This window comes from Eriocheir sinensis, chromosome 1 (genome assembly GCF_024679095.1).
Source record: "Eriocheir sinensis breed Jianghai 21 chromosome 1, ASM2467909v1, whole genome shotgun sequence".
Taxonomy (NCBI): domain Eukaryota; kingdom Metazoa; phylum Arthropoda; class Malacostraca; order Decapoda; family Varunidae; genus Eriocheir; species Eriocheir sinensis.
In genome coordinates, this window is record NC_066509.1 from 12,184,266 (window position 1) to 12,201,947 (window position 17,682).

Consider the following 17,682-nt stretch of genomic DNA (forward strand, 5'->3'; position numbering starts at 1 on the left):
GCAAGCCGACCGCCAAGAGATATTACCCTTCAACCTACATCACAGACAAACAAACACATAAAATAAAGATGGACAGATATAACAGAAGGTACAGGGATTGGGTGGTCTGGATAATGGACGAGGAGTGACCACTAGCGACAAGATCCATCTTCTCAAAGACCACAGATAACACACTGATAAACAACAACTAGTAAAAAGATAAAAACTCAATAAATATAAGCACTTACAAACAGGCGGTGGCTGAACAGATAGCAAGACGGCCCCGCGTTCAGGAGAACGCGAGTTCAATCCCCGACCGGTGCCACCAAGCTGGGATTTTTCAGCCGCCGCCGAGTGGCTTAAAACTACCCACATGCTGTCCAGAAGACCACCTATCAACCCGGACTCTAGATTCTAGGATTAAAGATGAGCTCCGGGAGGGCAGCATGAGCCAATGCAAGATGGCGCCACTATAAACATTTGCCTGAGCCAGAACGGGCTGGGCCGACCATCAGGACCCACCGGGAAGAAGCCTTGGACCGACCATCAGGATCCACCGGGAAGAAGCCTACCGGCGCAATAGGCCAAGACGTAAAAAAATAAAAAATAAAAATAAATAAATAAATAAAAAATTAACATCTAACCCCATATAAATTCACACTGACCAAAATCTAATATAAAAGGAAGAGACTGGAACACATAACAATCAGCATTAATTATAATCGCTAGACACAAAAACAGAGGATATATTTTTACTCTTTTTAAAAATATTTTCTGTTGAACTTTTCTGCACACAGGTGTTTGACCAGCACACAAAAAGGCATTATCAACTTCGTGAGAATAACCTTATATAAGTCAAATCGCAAAAACACAACAACCAGACAGCTTCATATTTTCTTCAAAACAAATTCTGCCAAATATTCATAAACGCAGGTGTGGTGTAACAATGGGCAACAGGTTTTTGAACCCTTAGGGCATAATATTTGCTTTTTTTTATGCCAAACAAAAGTCAAAGACGAAAAGAATAAGAGGGGACAATATTACTGATGCGAGACTCTCAGTGTGAGCAGGACATGCGGGTTCACTCACCTTTTAAGAGATGTGTGGCAAGGTTTAATATTAGCGCGGACACTGTTCCGCTTGAATGGAGTTACAATAACAGTGGTGAAGGGCAGATTTAACCTGAGGTGTTAGGCAGCTCATGGCACGCGCTAAACGGCTGGCTGCTCATGTGTGTGTGTGTGTGTGTGTGTGCGCAATGCATAAGAGAAACACTATGACCAATAATGAGTAGTACCCGTAACATGCTACTTCGAGATAGAGGACAACAATTGCTATAAAAAGAAAAATTAGGGGCAGAATAATCTAATGTTTGAGAGAGAGAGAGAGAGAGAGAGAGAGAGAGAGAGAGAGAGAGACTGGGCAACCAAGACAACATTGAGTCACAGGCTCTTTAAGGAGATTCAGAAGTATCAGCCCAGAATCCTCAATGACTCTCAATCAAGGCCAGGGTCAAAGAGTTTTCACAGACTATTAATACACTTCGATAAATAAATGGAAAATAGAATAATAATGGTAATACACATCCCATATCCGCTCGTCTGCTTTTAATAACTGCAATGTGTCTGGCGGGACTTTTTTATCATTTATCCCTGAGACGTTGTTCTCACTATCCTTTCTTGGTCTCTATCTATTTATCTATCTCCCTACTATCTACCTATATCTCTCTCTTGGTCACTCCCTCCTGTCACCCCTCCATTCATCGGCCGTCATATCTGTCACTACGGACATGGATCTTTCTCTCCTCTCTCTCCCTTCTCGCTTCTCCGCCGATAATCGATGTTCCAGGCTCTTGTCTCTCTCTCTACCTCTCCCTCCTTCCCTCCCTCCTATACAACAGCCGCATCTCACCTTCTCTTTCATTCCCTTCCCAGCTGACGTCCAACAGTCCCGAGGCGTCTCTATAGTGTCTAACCTATAGGAACAAAATACAATGCGAGGGGCTTCAATATGAGTGGCGTGGAGTAGAGAGGGGGATGAGGAGGGGGACGAGGGTGTGGCCGGGCTCGTGGATGAGTGGAAGTGGGAGAAAGATGGGAGAAAGAAGGTTAAAAGTGAGAGTGGTCAAGGGAGTATTACTCGAGAGACAATGATACACTTCGTTTGAAAGGGAGTTAAAAAAAAAAAGTGTATTTCTTCTCTCGCGGGTGATGTGTAGTGACAGCTGCCACGAACGCCGGATAATAAACTCGCCATTCATTTTTTTTTTTTACAGCTAAGGAGACAGCTCAAGGGCGCAGAGAAAAAAAAGAAGAAAAAAGGCCCGCTACTCACTGCTCCCGAACAGAGGTCAAAGGAGTGTCCAAAATCAGAGGTCAATTTCGGGAGGAGAGGTGTCCTGTTACCCTCCTTTTGAAAGAGTTCAAGTCGTAGGCAAGAAGAAATACAGATGAAGGAAGATTGTTCCAGAGTTTACCAGCGGGAGGGATGAAAGAGTGAAGATGCCGGTTAACTCTTGCATAAGGGGTTTGGACAGTATAGGGATGAGCATGAGTAGAAAGTCGTGTGCAGCGGGGCCGCGGGAGGAGGGGAGGCATGCAGTTAGCAAGTTCAGAAGAGCAGTGAGCATGAAAATATCGATAGAAGATAGAAAGAGAGGCAACATGGCGGCGGAATTTGAGAGGTAGAAGACTATCAGTATGAGGAGGAGAGCTGATGAGACGAAGAGCCTTTGATTCCACTCTGTCAAGGAGAGCTGTGTGAGTGGACCCCCCCCCCAACACATGAGATGCATACTCCATACGAGGGCGGACAAGGCCCCTGTAAATGGACAGCAACTGTGCAGGGGAGAAGAACTGGCGGAGACGGTACAGAACGCCCAGCCTCGAGGAAGCTGATTTAGTAAGAGATGAGATATGAAGTTTCCAGTTGAGATTTTGAGTTAAGGATAGACCGAGGATGTTTAGTGTTGAGGAAGGTGACAGCTGAGTGTTGTCAATGAATAGGGGATAGCTGTTTGGAAGATTGTGTCGAGTGGATAGGTGGAGAAACTGTGTTTTTGAGGCGTTGAAGGACACCAGGTTCCTCTTGCCCCATCCGGAAATAATAGTAAGGTCTGCGGCTAAGCGTTCTGTTGCCTCCAGCCTTGAATCGTGAGGTTCCTGTAGGGTGGGTCTTCTATTAAAAGAAGTTGAGTAATGCAGAGTGGAATCATCGGCGTAGGAATGGATAGAACAGTTCGTTTTGGAAAGAAGATCATCAATGAACAACAGAAAGAGAGTGGGAGATAGGACAGAACCCTGTGGGACACCACTGTTAATAGGTTTAGGGGAAGAACAGTGACCGACTACCACAGTAGAAATAGAACGGTCAGAAAGGAAACTGGAGATAAAGGTACAGAGAGAAGGATATAGACCGTAGGAGGGTAGTTTGGAAAGCAAAGATTTGTGCCAGACCCTATCAAAAGCTTTTGATATGTCCAGCGCAATAGTAAACGTTTCACCGAAACGGGTAAGAGAGGATGACCAAGAGTCAGTTAGGAAGGCAAGGAGATCACCAGTAGAACGCCCCTTGCGGAACCCATTCTGGCGATCAGATAGAAGGTCAGAAGTGGAAAGGTGCTTTTGAATCTTCCGGTTAAGGATTGATTCAAAAGCTTAAGATAGACAAGAAAGTAAAGCTATAGGACGGTAGTTTGAGGGATTGGAACGGTCACCCTTCTTAGGTACAGGCTGTATGAAGGCAGCAAGAAGGAAAGGTAGATGTTGACAGGCAGAGGCGAAAGAGTTTGACCAGGCAGGGTGACAGCACGGAGGCACAGTTTTTAAGGACAACAGGAGGCACTCCATCAGGTCCATAAGCCTTCTGAGGGTTGAGGCCAGAGAGGGCATAGAAAAAATCATTTTGAAGAATCTTTATAACAGGCATAAAAGAGTCAGAGGGGGGATGAGTAGGAGGAATATGCCCAGAATCGTCCAGAGTGGAGTTTTCAGAAAAAGTTTGAGAGAAGAGTTCAGCCTTAGAGATAGATGAGACGGCAGTGTTGCCGTCAGGACTGAGGAGTAGAGGGAAGGATGAAGAAGTGAAGTTGGAGGAGATGTTTTTGGCTAGATGCCAGAAGTCACGGGAAGAGTTAGAGAAAGCAAGGTTTTGGCATTTTCTATTAATGAAAGTGTTTTTGGTTAGTCGGAGAATAGATTTGGCACGATTCCGGGCAGAAATGTAAAGTTCATAATTAGCATTAGTTTGAAGGCTCTGGTACCTTTTGTGAGCTGCCTCTCTATCATTGACAGCACGAGAACAAGCGTGAATAAACCAAGGCTTTTTAGCGTGAGGAGTAGAGGAAGAACGTGGAATGTATGCCTCCATTCCAGAGATAATCACCTCTGTGATGCGCTGAGCACACACAGAGGGGTCTCTATCCTGGAGGCAATAATCATTCCACGGGAAATCGGAAAAGTACATCCTCAGATCGTCCCACCGAGCTGAAGCAAAATGCCAGAGGCATCGCCTCTTTGGTGGGTCCAGAGGGTGTACAGGAGCGATAGGACAGGATGCAGAAATAAGATTGTGATCGGAGGAGCCCAACGGAGAAAACAGTTTAACAGAATAAGCAGAAGGGTTTGAGGTAAGGAAGAGGTCTAGAATGTTGGGCCAGTCTCCAAGACGGTCAGGAATACGTGTAGGGTGCTGGACCAACTGCTCTAGATCGTTGAGGATAGCAAAGTTGTAGGCTTGTTCACCAGGCTGGTCAGTTAAAGAGGATGAAAGCCAAAGCTGGTGGTGAACATTGAAATCTCCTAGGATGGAGATTTCAGCGAAGGGAGAGTGGGTCAAGATGTGCTCCACTTTAGAGTTCAAATAGTCAAAGAATTTTACATAGTTAGTAGAGTTAGGTGAGAAATAAACAGCACAGATGTATTTAGTAATAGAAAGACAATGAAGTCTTAGCCAGATGGTGGAAAATTCTGAAGAATCAAGGTTGTGGGCACGAGAGCAAGTGATGTCGTTGCGCACGTAGGCGCAACATCCAGCTTTGGATTGAAATTTAGGATAGAGATAGTAGGAGGGAACAGAGTAGAGATTGCTGTCAGTAGCCTCAGAAACCTGTGTTTCGGTGAGGAAGAGAATGTGAGGTTTAGAGGAAGAGAGATGGTGTTCCACAGAATGAAAATTAGAACGAAGACCGCGAATGTTGCAGAAATTGAGAAGAAAGAGGTTCGAGGAGTTATCAAGACACCTCTCGGGTCGGCAGCCAGAAGGGGAGTCCTCCGTGGGGGAGTTCGTGGTCCCCCCCCCCCAGGCGGGGACTCCGAGGCATTGCTTATTTGAGCCATTTTGAAATTTGAATTTTGGGAAAAGGTGTATATGTTGTGTGAATGTAGTGTGGTGTGGATAGAGAGAGGATCTGTCTTTCGAGAGCATGCTGAGCTACTCTCCGGTGTTGGTGAGACAATAGGGAAACGGTTAGTGAGGACATGGGAAGGGTCTTTTGAGGGCTTCAGCTCCCTTCTCACCTCCCATATATACCTCACCGGGAGTGGCTTGCGCCCGTTCGGTAGGTGTCTTCCTACCTACTCCAGCCAACTCGGCAACTTGCGTCCACAGGTGGAAACGCAGTAAACAAAAGCAAAATATCCATGCGTGTGTTTGAAAAATGCTTATCTGGCCTTAGGATAGTGTTTTATGCTCCGGTGCCTTGAAAGCTGGGGCAAACAGAAATAACAGTAGAAGAAAAATATGAAATCGAAAGCTACAAATATATATGAAGAAAATAGATTACGTTAAGGAGAGAAACACTAAAATGAAAAAAAAAAAAACTTACGCAAATAATATTATACAAAAAAAGGAAAAAAAATATTTCATTCCTTCTCTCTCTGGTGACATGCATCGACATCTACCACAAGCCCTGGAAAATATCCTCTATATTCATTTGCAGGAAGCCGACGTAGCAAGTTGCCTTCAGAGGTAAAAAGGAAGTAAATAGATTAAAAATAAAAGAGAAAATTATGAAGTCGAAAATTACAATAAAATACCAAAACTCTATCTTAGGTTAAGGGAGAAATGTTAAAATTTTTTAAATCTTACCTTACAGGGATAATATAATACCAAAACCAAAAGTTATAGAAAGTTATAGCAAATATTCTTTTTAAATCATGCATACAAAAAGTAAAAGAAATTTAAACTTGCCGGTCCCCAAAAATACTATATCAAAACAAGTATACAAAATACTCTTGTAAAAATATTTTAAAAAATGCAAAGATATAAAAAAAATAAAGTTAAAGGAACAAATGTGAGCATATAGAAAAAAAATAAGCTTCTAGACACACTGATATCAGAAGGAGGTAAAAGTTACAAAAAGCAATGCAGAGTCATATCAGGAAATCCAGTTACATAATATTTTTAATATTCATGTGCAAAAATATATAAAATCAAATGTTAGAGATACGAGCCTTGTTGACTAGTGAAGAAGAGCGACCAATTCAAGATGTCATGGTCAGTGCAACTACCGAAGCACGCATGATAAAGAACCTTTGGCGCCTGTGCACTGATGGTTGTGGATGTTTGCCTAAGCTTAATTTTCCATCCAGTTAGTCTTAAATTTTTAGTAGAGCTGATGCGGGAGTGCAGTGTTCCCCCACTTACCGTGTATTGATTTGGAGAACTGATTTATTATGACAATTACTCACGCTAACACACGCATGCTCTTCCATTTAGAGTTACAAATCGCTATTGTTTTTTTCATTACCTGCCATTATATTAAGTGACTGTCGAGGCTTATTACTTAACAAGGGAGTAGGTTGGTTACATAAATTGGCAGAGAGAGTTATCGTAGCATCTGAATGTAAGGTGTTAATTGCGCCATTGTTCTGACAGACTAGAAACAGTCCATCCTAGCCCCAAAATATGAATGAATTCTATAAAAGACACCATTTCCCATCGTCACCTTCATCATGCGGAGTCAGTCATTGAAATATGATGAAAATCCCGGAAACCTGGCGACAGCATGACACATAACACATGAATGCAAATAAAGGGCGACTCAGTGGAAATTATAATAAACGGTATGAGACTCCGAAAAATAAAATAAAATGACAGGTAGCAGGTAAAAGTGAATTTACGATGGGAAGAATATCTCTAAATGATAAATATGTTTTCTTATGGATAAAACTGTTTTCGAAAGGACAAAGCTGACGCCACTGATATTAGTGTCCACTTTTATATACATTAATTATTAACTAGTAGATAAGATTCACTGCCTACCATAAGACATTTCTGTTATTTATTTTCTGTATTTGAAACGTAACAAAAAAAATAATCATAGAAACGTACACGTGGGTGTATTCACCGGATAGAAGCAACAGACGAAATAGTTAAAAAAAAAAAAATAATCGAGATAACGTAATCATAATTTTATACCTTCGTTTAATCTGACAATGTGATGGTATGAAAAAGTAATGTGATATTTATCTGGTTATTGATGATTTACATAACAGGAATTTGTGTTCCGTTCAAACTCTGAAACAAACAATTCACTAAATGGTTAAAATTGGATGGTAAGGGCCATTAAGCTGTTTTCAATTGGAATTCTGGGCATTGTAGAAAAAAATCAAATGTATAAAAATAAACACGATGCTGATTTTTTCGTAAAAGTATATTACACAAACGTTTACACGCCTCCTTGGTCTAGTGGTCAGCGTGCCGGGCTACCACTCAGCGGGTCCGGGTTCATATCCCGGCCCGGGCAGTCGGAGTGCAGCTCACCCAGCTGTTCATCCTCCCTTTTGGGTTGGTCGATAAACGGGTACCTGGGGAAACCTGGGGGAGGTAACAGTGGTATTCCCGGATTTAACATCGGCCCGTGTCCTGGGGTAATTGGTTGTTACCTACTACAGTCTCAAAGGGCCAACGGTTCGGAGGTGAGCACCACAGCCACGCGCTGCTATAGCGTATGCACCCACCTTTATCTTTACCTTTCACACGTTGCACTAAAGGTTCAATAAAGTTTCGATGCCAACAAAAAAAGGGTCGGTATGTAGAACTGCCATATAATATTTATCAACGATAAAACTAAATATTTTTACACTACCTTGCTTTGTATACTAAATACATTTTGAACTGCTTCGTTACTTACAGGTTTAGGGAAAAAGTCACAACTATTTAAATAAGAAAATCGGTTCCTTCCTTGTCTCAAAAAGGAAACTATAATTGTGTTGTTTTGCTTCTCTTTGCAAGTGTAAGCTTCCCATGATACATTACGTCTAGCGAGGAGACACTCCAAGATGCTGCGGGCAGGTAGCTGAGAGGGAAATCAAATATCTTACAGTATATAACGAGAATCACACCGCAGGGACGGAGCCTGGGGGCAGGGTGCGCGGCACGCTGCGAGCAAATCCCGGAACCTAACCAACACGAACTGAACACAAATGCAACTCAGTCACGAAAGGAAACGTCAGCCATTGACGACAGCGAACGTAATCTCTCTCTCTCTCTCTCTCTCTCGTCCCCCCCTCCCCCCCGCGTAGTACATCGTATCGTGATAGCACTCAGCCTCGTCCCTCTCATGCCGTCCTTCACAACCAGTAAACTCTCTACTCTAGGTTTATGAACCCTGAAGTCTGCTTGAATCGAGAGTTTCTCCAGCCTACTCGACCCACCGCTCGCTACTTCCATCAGGGAATGGGAAGGCGCTGCAGTGATGGATATATAGGGAGCCTTACTAATACAGACACATGTGCCCGAAACTCTAATGCAATGGTCTCGTTGATGAAGAGGCGCGTCGGGGGGGAACTGCTGCTCTCAAAGGGAACCCGGAACATGGAATTTAACTCCATGGCGACGGGGAGGCGCCGGGGAAAGACGCGGCTTCCGGATTAGAATGCGGCAGCCATTTGTGTGAAGAGAATCCGGACCGCGGCGCGAGTCACTAAACCCTGCAAAGTGACGACATTGATCACCGCGTCAGCTCAGACCCAGGCACCAAAGGCAGACCTGGCGAGGCGCGGGAACCTGATATAGTTCTAACTAGACGCAGTGAGGAGATTCTTCGCGACCACGACGGAGATTCACACGCTCATAATTCACAAGTTTCAAATTAGGAGGCGAGTATATGATTCCAAGTGACCCTTATCCTCCCCTTTTTCTCCACCTCTTCATCCCTCTCTCCCACCCAGATACAGCCATATGCATGCCCTCAAGACAACCCCCCTACATGGGCAGTCCTAAAATGAATATTCAGTAAAGTGATGGTCGCCAAAGAGCGTCCAGGAAACATCAAAATATCAGCTTCACACACGCCGGTCAGATTCACGCCCTGTTTGGCCGAGACAGTCCGCCGCGAGGAGCCTCTAATGAATGAAATAATTAAGTTACTCTGCTGGACTCGGCCCGCATTAGGTTCTCTGCATAATTCATGACTGCATTGTTTGACAAGCTGCGAAATATTGTTCTAAATGTGTTGGTTAATAATGACTTGGTTTTTCGGTCCACAAATAAAACTTCACACACACACACACACACACACACACACACACACACACACACGGCCCGGTAGCTCAGTGGATAGAGAGTCTACCTCACAATCAGAAGGACCGGGGTTCGATTCCCCGGCCGGGTGAAGATAAGTTGGGTTTATCTTCTTTCACGTGTAGCCCCTGTTCACCTAGCAGTGAGTAGGTACGCGACGTCAGGCAAGGAGTTGTGACCTCGTTGTCGCGGTGTGTTGTGTGTGAATGGTCTCAGTCCTACCCAAAGATCGGTACTATGAGCTCTGTGCTCTTCCGTAGGGGAACGGCTGGCTGTCTCGAGAGAGACCCGCAGCAAACCAAGAGGTGAATTACACACACACACACACACACACGTTAGTAATAAGAGTAGCCAGTTACAAATATTCTCCCTTCACTGGGTAATATCCCGACTTGGTGACAAGCGACGGAGGAGCTACAGAGCCGCCTGATCACCAGTGTGTCACGTGCATACGGCTGCAATACTTCAGTGAGTCGTGGCGCAACACTGAGCCCGCAACACCTTCCTTCCTGCCGCGACACAACACCCGTCACGGGTCTCTGCAACTTTCCAATGTTCCTCTTTTTTTTTTTTTTTCTGGGCGATGAATTCGCCATGAAGATATAACATTCTCTCACTCAAAGTGAGAAACGACACATAACAGAGTCAATACATTCAGAGTGACATCAATAAATTCACAACATAATGAACCAACAATTAGTGACATGACAATTCAATCATATCGGGGAAGCGGTGGCCGAGTGGACAGTTTGCGGGCGTGGTGAGCTCGTGGACCTAGGTTCAAGTCATACCGACACACGATGATTTTTCAAACCATCGCCGAGCGGCGGAAGATAACCCACATGCTGCCCGGATCTTCAATCAACCCAAACTTTAGCGACTTCGTTCAAGTGGGGCACAGGGGGGCAGCATGGGCCAAGTAAGGATCATATGTTACGGCAGCCATTATAGATAAAATTCGCCTTCGCCACTAACGGGCTGGGGCCGTCCAAGAGGCCCATCAGGAGGCACTACGGGCAGCACCTACAAAAAACTGTCATTAGTACTGGCAACAACCTATACTATTGCACCCCACCTTGGCCAGTCACTGACCTATACTACTTTGCATAACACACATACCGTGCAGGGACTTATATTTGAAACTACAGTTATGAGATGGTAAAAACTTTTAGAACTTCCCTTTCTCTGATTCTTGCTCGTAACCTTGATCTGAAATAAATAAAGATTTACCGAAAATAAGGGAAAAGAGGAAAATAAATATAACCTCTATTGCAAAAAATATCATAATAATAAAAGCATTGATAAGCTAAACAAATACTCATATTAAAAACATCAAGCAACCACAATATCAGGCCCCTGCAACAATAAATAACAAAACTAACGGCTGCAAATAGAGATCTGGTCCAGCGCTGGAGATGAATGACAGTGACTCGGCGAATAAACACCTTTCACGTCTCCACTGGCCTGTTTCCCTCCCCGGTGACCGAACAAAGGTGCAATGAACAAGACCTAAATCAACAGATCTCTCACGTACAATGTTCGGACGACACTGGAGGGCGAACTGAAGAGCCTTTGTCGGCACAGACCAAGAAATTACTTAACGTACCGAAAAAAGTACTTTCCAAACATAGTAAACGACAAGTGCACAACAATAAGTATGAAATGTGTGTGCATGATATAGTAAGAGTGGAAGGGACATAGAAAACACTTGAATGTATAAGGAGAGAGAGAGAGAGAGAGAGAGAGAGAGAGAGAGAGAGAGAGAGAGAGAGAGAGAGAGAGAGAGAGAGAGACATACATCCAGAGCTCTCGTACAAAAAGAAGTACCGCAAACCGAGCAAAAAAGCGTTTAGCTGCAGCAATCGAGGTGAAATCATTGCACTGTGAGGAGAGGTTTTAGGTCACGACCCCTCGCTGGAGTAATAAAGAGAAAATGTATCAGCAAAACGAGCCCTGACTACTGCACACACACACACACACACACACACACACACACACACACGACTCCTCGGTTGAACGAATAAAGCTCCTGGCAGGCGCGTGCTCCTCCCCTTCTTACCATTTCCCTTCCCTGCTTTCTTTATTCCTTTATTCCTTCACCCCCCATCTCCCCCTCATTTTTGCTTCCATTCCCCCTTCCTCATTCACTTGCCCTGCCTCTTTCTCCCATCCCCCTTTCCTTCCTCGCTTCCTTCTTCTCTGTTCCATCCCTTCCTACCTTCCACTTACCAGTTTAACTTTCTCACCCTCCTTCCTCCATCCCTTTTACCCCTCTTTGCCTCTCATCCCCAAGGTTATCTTTCTTACCCTCTTCCCACCTAATTTTCCCATTCCTGCTTCCCTTCCAACATCCTTTTCCTTTACCCTTCCTTGCCTCTCTTCCCCAAATCTATCTTTCCTTCTCTTCCCTTACCATTCCCCACACATTCCCATTACCATTTCCCCTTCCTCTGCCCTTCATGCATCCCTCCCACCCGGCCTTCCTCTTCCACCCTAAGACATCCATCCAGGTTTATTTGTGTCTCTGTGCTGCTTGACCTCCGTTAATCACTCAGACCTACACTAAGCGCTTCCTCGCCCTTCAGCTTTTTGCAAATCGACGTCTTTAGTGAGTTGAGAAATGATAGCTGTTACAGGCGACACAGATTTCCTTCAGCCCCGTTGACCGCGCGGGCCGCTGGACGAGGACAGAGAGAAATTAATTAATTGTCAGCCGTGCCTCGCGTTGGCAGAATATCTATTATAGAGTGAGCACAAGCACTCTTTGTCTCCAGAGCAGTATTAGTGGGGCGTAGCCAGGATTCTCTCTCTCTCTCTCTCTCTCTCTCTCTCTCTCTCTCTCTCTCTCTCTCTCTCTCTCTCTCTCTCTCTCTCTCTCTCTCTCTCTCTCTCTCTCTCTCTCTCTCTCTCTCTCTCTCTCTCTCTCTCTCTCTGCTCTGTGTGTGTGTGTGTGTGTGTGTGCGTTATTCTACCATCCACATAAAGTATCGCAGTAGCATGGTAAGGTGTTGCCCTCACGCGATCACCTTTATTTCACACCACGTTTCCACGGAGCATTTTAAATCATGGGCCGTCGGCTTCCTATAAAATATTCCCGTGTTCTCTTTGTCTGGCGTCTGTCTGACTTCCCAAATGGAAAATGGAACGGAGAAACGACATTGACTCTCTGTATCGTCGGATTCTCGGGCACTGTTTGCTTCAGCCTCCGCGAGACTTGGAGGCCTTCAGATGAGAGTTCCCGGGCGATGACACCAGTGCACCTGCCGCCTGCCTGCCCGCCCTGCCCAGGCAAAGGTTGCCACTTGCCCCGTTGCCAACAGTCGCTCCTTGTTATTGTTGCACCGTCGTCCGTGCAGTGGCTTCTGTTACTTAAATGAGCCGAAACTCCGGTGTTGTGACAGTACATGCACGCTGGTTTGCGTAAGGCGGTGGCACTCTCTGAAAATATGTGAAATAAAGCTTCTATAACCAAATCACTTTGAGTAATCGTGGCTCAGTTTGAAATTCCTGTAGCGCTCACGAGCCTCGTCATTATTCTCACCAGTCTACGCTCAGCGCCTGGCTCACACCTGCCCGGCGAGGTGTACTTTTTACCCGCACACCGCGGCACACACGCAGCCTTGGCCCTGACGCGGCAGCCACTTCAACAATGACAAAAACAATAAAAACAACTTAGATTAATACGCCAAGTAATACTAAACCAACAAATAAAACAAATCAATACGATGGATAAAGTAAATATAGCTAAAACGCACGGTTTATGTAACAATTACATACACACAATGAAATAAATAATAAAAATACAAATAGGTATCATTATTTACGATTAACACAATGCAATTCAGTCGACACACGCCGTCACATTTACAAGACTTACCATAAACACTACAATGATATAAACAACAACAGAGACCACATTGGTAACACATGTGACTAAAACGAAAACTATTGTCAATATTTGCTGTGAAAGTCATCAGCTCACATGTGCCCGGAGCCGCGCGCTTGCTACCCCGCACAGCACGACACCACTGCCTTCATTTAACCCAGCACGACAACTATATTAACAACAAAAAATACCCTTCATCACACCTGAAATGAACACGAAAACTGAGCCTAATAATTGTTTTCACCATGAATAACTTACACTTGCCTCGGGAGCTTTATTTTTTACTCCACACAACACGAAACATACTTGCCTTTAATCTAACACAAGAAAGACTTTAAATGAACAACATACACAACATTAATAACACCCATGGTTAATATGGTGGCTAAGGCTAATAATTATGCTCTAAACATAATAAATTTAGAGCTCTCCTGGAAGATGCCCGATTCGCTCCGCACTACACGCACGGGACACAGCCAGCCATAACTCTACGCTCTACAGCAACGACTTTAACTAAACAACAAAGTACAATTAATATCACGTGTTGATAATTAATTACCCAACGAACATCATAAACGCACACCTGCCGGGAGCAAAAAAATTTTGCTCCACACCAAGCCACACACAAACCCCTTAAACTTATCATCCAACAATATTAATAACAAAAATACCCCGAATAACCAGTATGATTGACACGAAAATTAATGCATGCAATTACGTTGTGATTATAATAAACACTGTTACAGAGTACAAGTAGCTCCTTTACTGTATTATTATGCCATGAAGAAACACACAATGCAGAGTGCCAACAATAATCATTGTCTGATTTATTAAGGAAAATACATGTAATTATCATGTTTGCCTCCGCCCTGCCTGAACGGTACTGTGTGATAAAAGGTTTTCATAATCAGCTGTTTTTAGGGTTGCCGTAAACTTTCTTGAAATTTGCCAAGCCTTAATTATCTATTTCAATTTTCGCAAATAAATATAAATTTTTAATATTACTTGAAATATCCCAGTTCAATACTTTATTGATATGCATAACCATTCCTCTTCGAATTGAAAGGAATTATCATAAAAATAAAGTGTTGCGACCTTCGGAATAACAATCTGTGTTGATGGCTCACCAAAATATTTGTAGTATCTGACAAACAATATATATGAAAGTTTTGCACGGTTGTACACAAAATAATATCAACCACCGATTCGAAGGGTATGTAGCCATTCGCAGAGACAACGTAGTGTAAACGTAAGTGTAATCAGGGACCAAACTGATCCTAATGGCTGAGTATCCCTCGTCATCGCTCCCGCGCAACACTGCTGATGCCCCTGCAGCGTGAGGTGCCTGCCCAAGGCGCTGACGAGAAGTTGTGCCTCGCACGCCGATGCCACCAACCCTGAGCTTGCAGGTGCACCGCGGCCAGGACGGGTGGCACGGGCCGGTCAGGCGGCGAGGTCAATTTATTGAGACCTGGTGACTGACCCTCGGCCCCTGAATGTCCAAGCGACCCGCGACGCCCTATTTGGTGGGTCTCGCTTTCTGAGTCTGTGAGTTATGAGTTGGGTGCACACACCCTCCGCCGACCGCCTACATATAGACGACTTGACTCAACTACCCACGCACGCACGATGCCTTAGTGAGGCTACAATCCTTTTTTTTTCCTTTTAATATTATACTAAAATGGTCTAAACGTATAAATAGTATTCGCTAACAACATTCGAGAGGAGAATATGAATAGCAGGAAGGCAAGAGCCGTCAAAGTTGGCTTTGAGCCGCAGTGTTCGGCTGTCTGGGCTCTCAATGCATACATACATAACAACGAACACGTGCCCTTCCTTGAGGTAGCGAAAGAACAGACCGATCACCTCTGGGTGGCTCCTCTATATCTTAGGCGAGCTTTTAAGATCCATTTGTGCATAAGAAAATCTGCAGCCCCCAGGGTATCACTCGATTCCGTCCGTGTTTTTTTTAACAGGCGTCGTAAAAGCTTGCGTCTCTTGGGGTCCAGAGACGAAGGAACTGCTGTAAAAAATACAGGACCCGCATATCTTTGATTGATTTGTATACAAGAAATAATATGCTTGATTTTATTCAGGTCATTGCTCTCTCTCTCTCTCTCTCTCTCTCACGAAAAAAAATCATGTAAAGAGAGAATAATGGGCGCCCGCGCAAACTCAACATGAAAAAAATGAATGAAACAGAAAAGACTGAAGAATAAGGTCTAACACGTGAACGAAAAATTATGTTGCATATAGAAAAGAAGCGATGAAGATTGAGCCATTCGTTGTTTCTTACAAGTCCTTCTATGACGCCGGTAAAGAGACGACTGTCCAGTCAAGGGTTCTTCCATGTCACTCACAATCAGTATGATTTTACTTTGGCGATCTTCATTAACAACAACAACCACTTGGGAGATATTATCGCATATTAACAGCGTTCTTCAGTATCACAGATATATGGTTACCTTGGTTTATGTTTTTCATTAGTGACTATTTGTTCCATATTGCTTGCTGTGTACCTTAAATGTCGTTGCGAGTGCTGTGGCTTGCTTTCCTCGAGGAGGCTACGCTGCTAAAGTTGATTCCTTCAGCGTTTTCTTCGTCTTTTTGCGTGGTGACATAACTAAAGACTGTGTCTGTGTATGATCTCGTTACTGAAATGTGTACACTTGTATAAGAGGAAACAGTCATAACTGAAATCAACGAAATCAATCCACAAATCTGTCTGCCGATGTGGATTGGCACGGTACTGACGGCATTCGAAACAAAACAAAAACAAAACAAAAAAAAAAAAAAAACAGTATATACATCAATAAGTAAAACAAGGAAAACAATAACGTGGCTTCTTTATCAACTACTCTAGATATCGTACTGATGTCATATAGTTTGCCTCATACAAATTGTGCATTAAATATTTCAAAACAGCTATAAACCAGTCAGCCTTCTCCGCCTGCCCAACTGCTAGGCTTTCTGACACTATCATTCCTGTCTGTTTATCTGGCATTCATTTACTTAGTTAGACTTTTGGTCACTTAGATTGTCCGACTGTCTGTCTGTCTGTCCGATTGTTTATGTCAGTTTATTAGTGAATCTGTCTACGTGTCATTAAATCTCTCTCTCTCTCTCTCTCTCTCTCTCTCTCTCTCTCTCTCTCTCTCTCTCTCTCTCTCTCTGCCCCCCCTCCCCACCGTGTAAGGGCGGGTGGTGCAGTGCAGGGTCTCCCAGGGCATGTCCGGGGTCTGGCTGGCCGGCTGTTGAGGGCGCCAGGCAGTCCTTACTCGGGCTGGTGTTAGGCATCTTGCCAACATCTGCATTCCTCACTCCCTCCTCCACCTCCAGCGCCACGACCACCACCAACACCACCACGAACCTTTGCTCTGGTGTGTGTTGGGGGAAGAGGGAGACGGGTTTTGTATTTATGGCAGTAGAGAGAGTGTGTGTGTGTGTGGTAAGATCGGTTGCATATTGCAAGTCAATGTTTCCCCTCAAGCCAATCAATTAATACTCAATTTCTTGTGGATGAGAGAATGACCACACACACACACACACACACACACACTGACGCACACCGTCAACCAACCAAGCACCCTACAACATAAAATACATTAAAAAACGCCACTGATGTTTTTTTCTCTTTTATCTCCCTTCTGAGTACATCAACCGTTACAATACTTGCATGCGAACAGGAATAATAATAATAATAATAAAAATAATAATAATAATAATAATAATAATAATGACAAGAAGAAAAACAAGCACAACAAGCAGAAGAACAAGAAGAAGCACAAGAAGAAAAAGACAAAAGAAGAAAAAGAAAAAAAAAAGTTTGCATGTTTCCTTCCCCACGAAATTACATCCACAACAACCTCTTCACTTTTCCCCTACTTTACTAACATTCATCATTCGTACTTATGTATTTAGGCATCAGAAACAATGACAACGCTACAGGTATGGAAGATTGAAAGTTGCTGGCGCTTGAAAAACATTGACTAATAGAAGTAACATTATTGACGACGTGGCCAGGTGAATACAGGTGAGGCATTGCACTGACACTCCTAACACCGCCTCCCTGAGATCGGCTATGCAAGATCCAGCTCACACCGCAGCCTCCTAAAGCCAGCTCGCCGCCCTTCCGTCCAGCCGCCCCGCACACCTCTCGCTTCCCTCACGCCCACATGCAGCAACGGCCACCTACCTTATGAACTCCTCCTCCTCCTCTTCCTCCTCCTCCTCCTCCTCCTCTTTCCTATTTACTCAGATCACCGCCCTGGAGTTCCCTCAGGGTCTTGGCT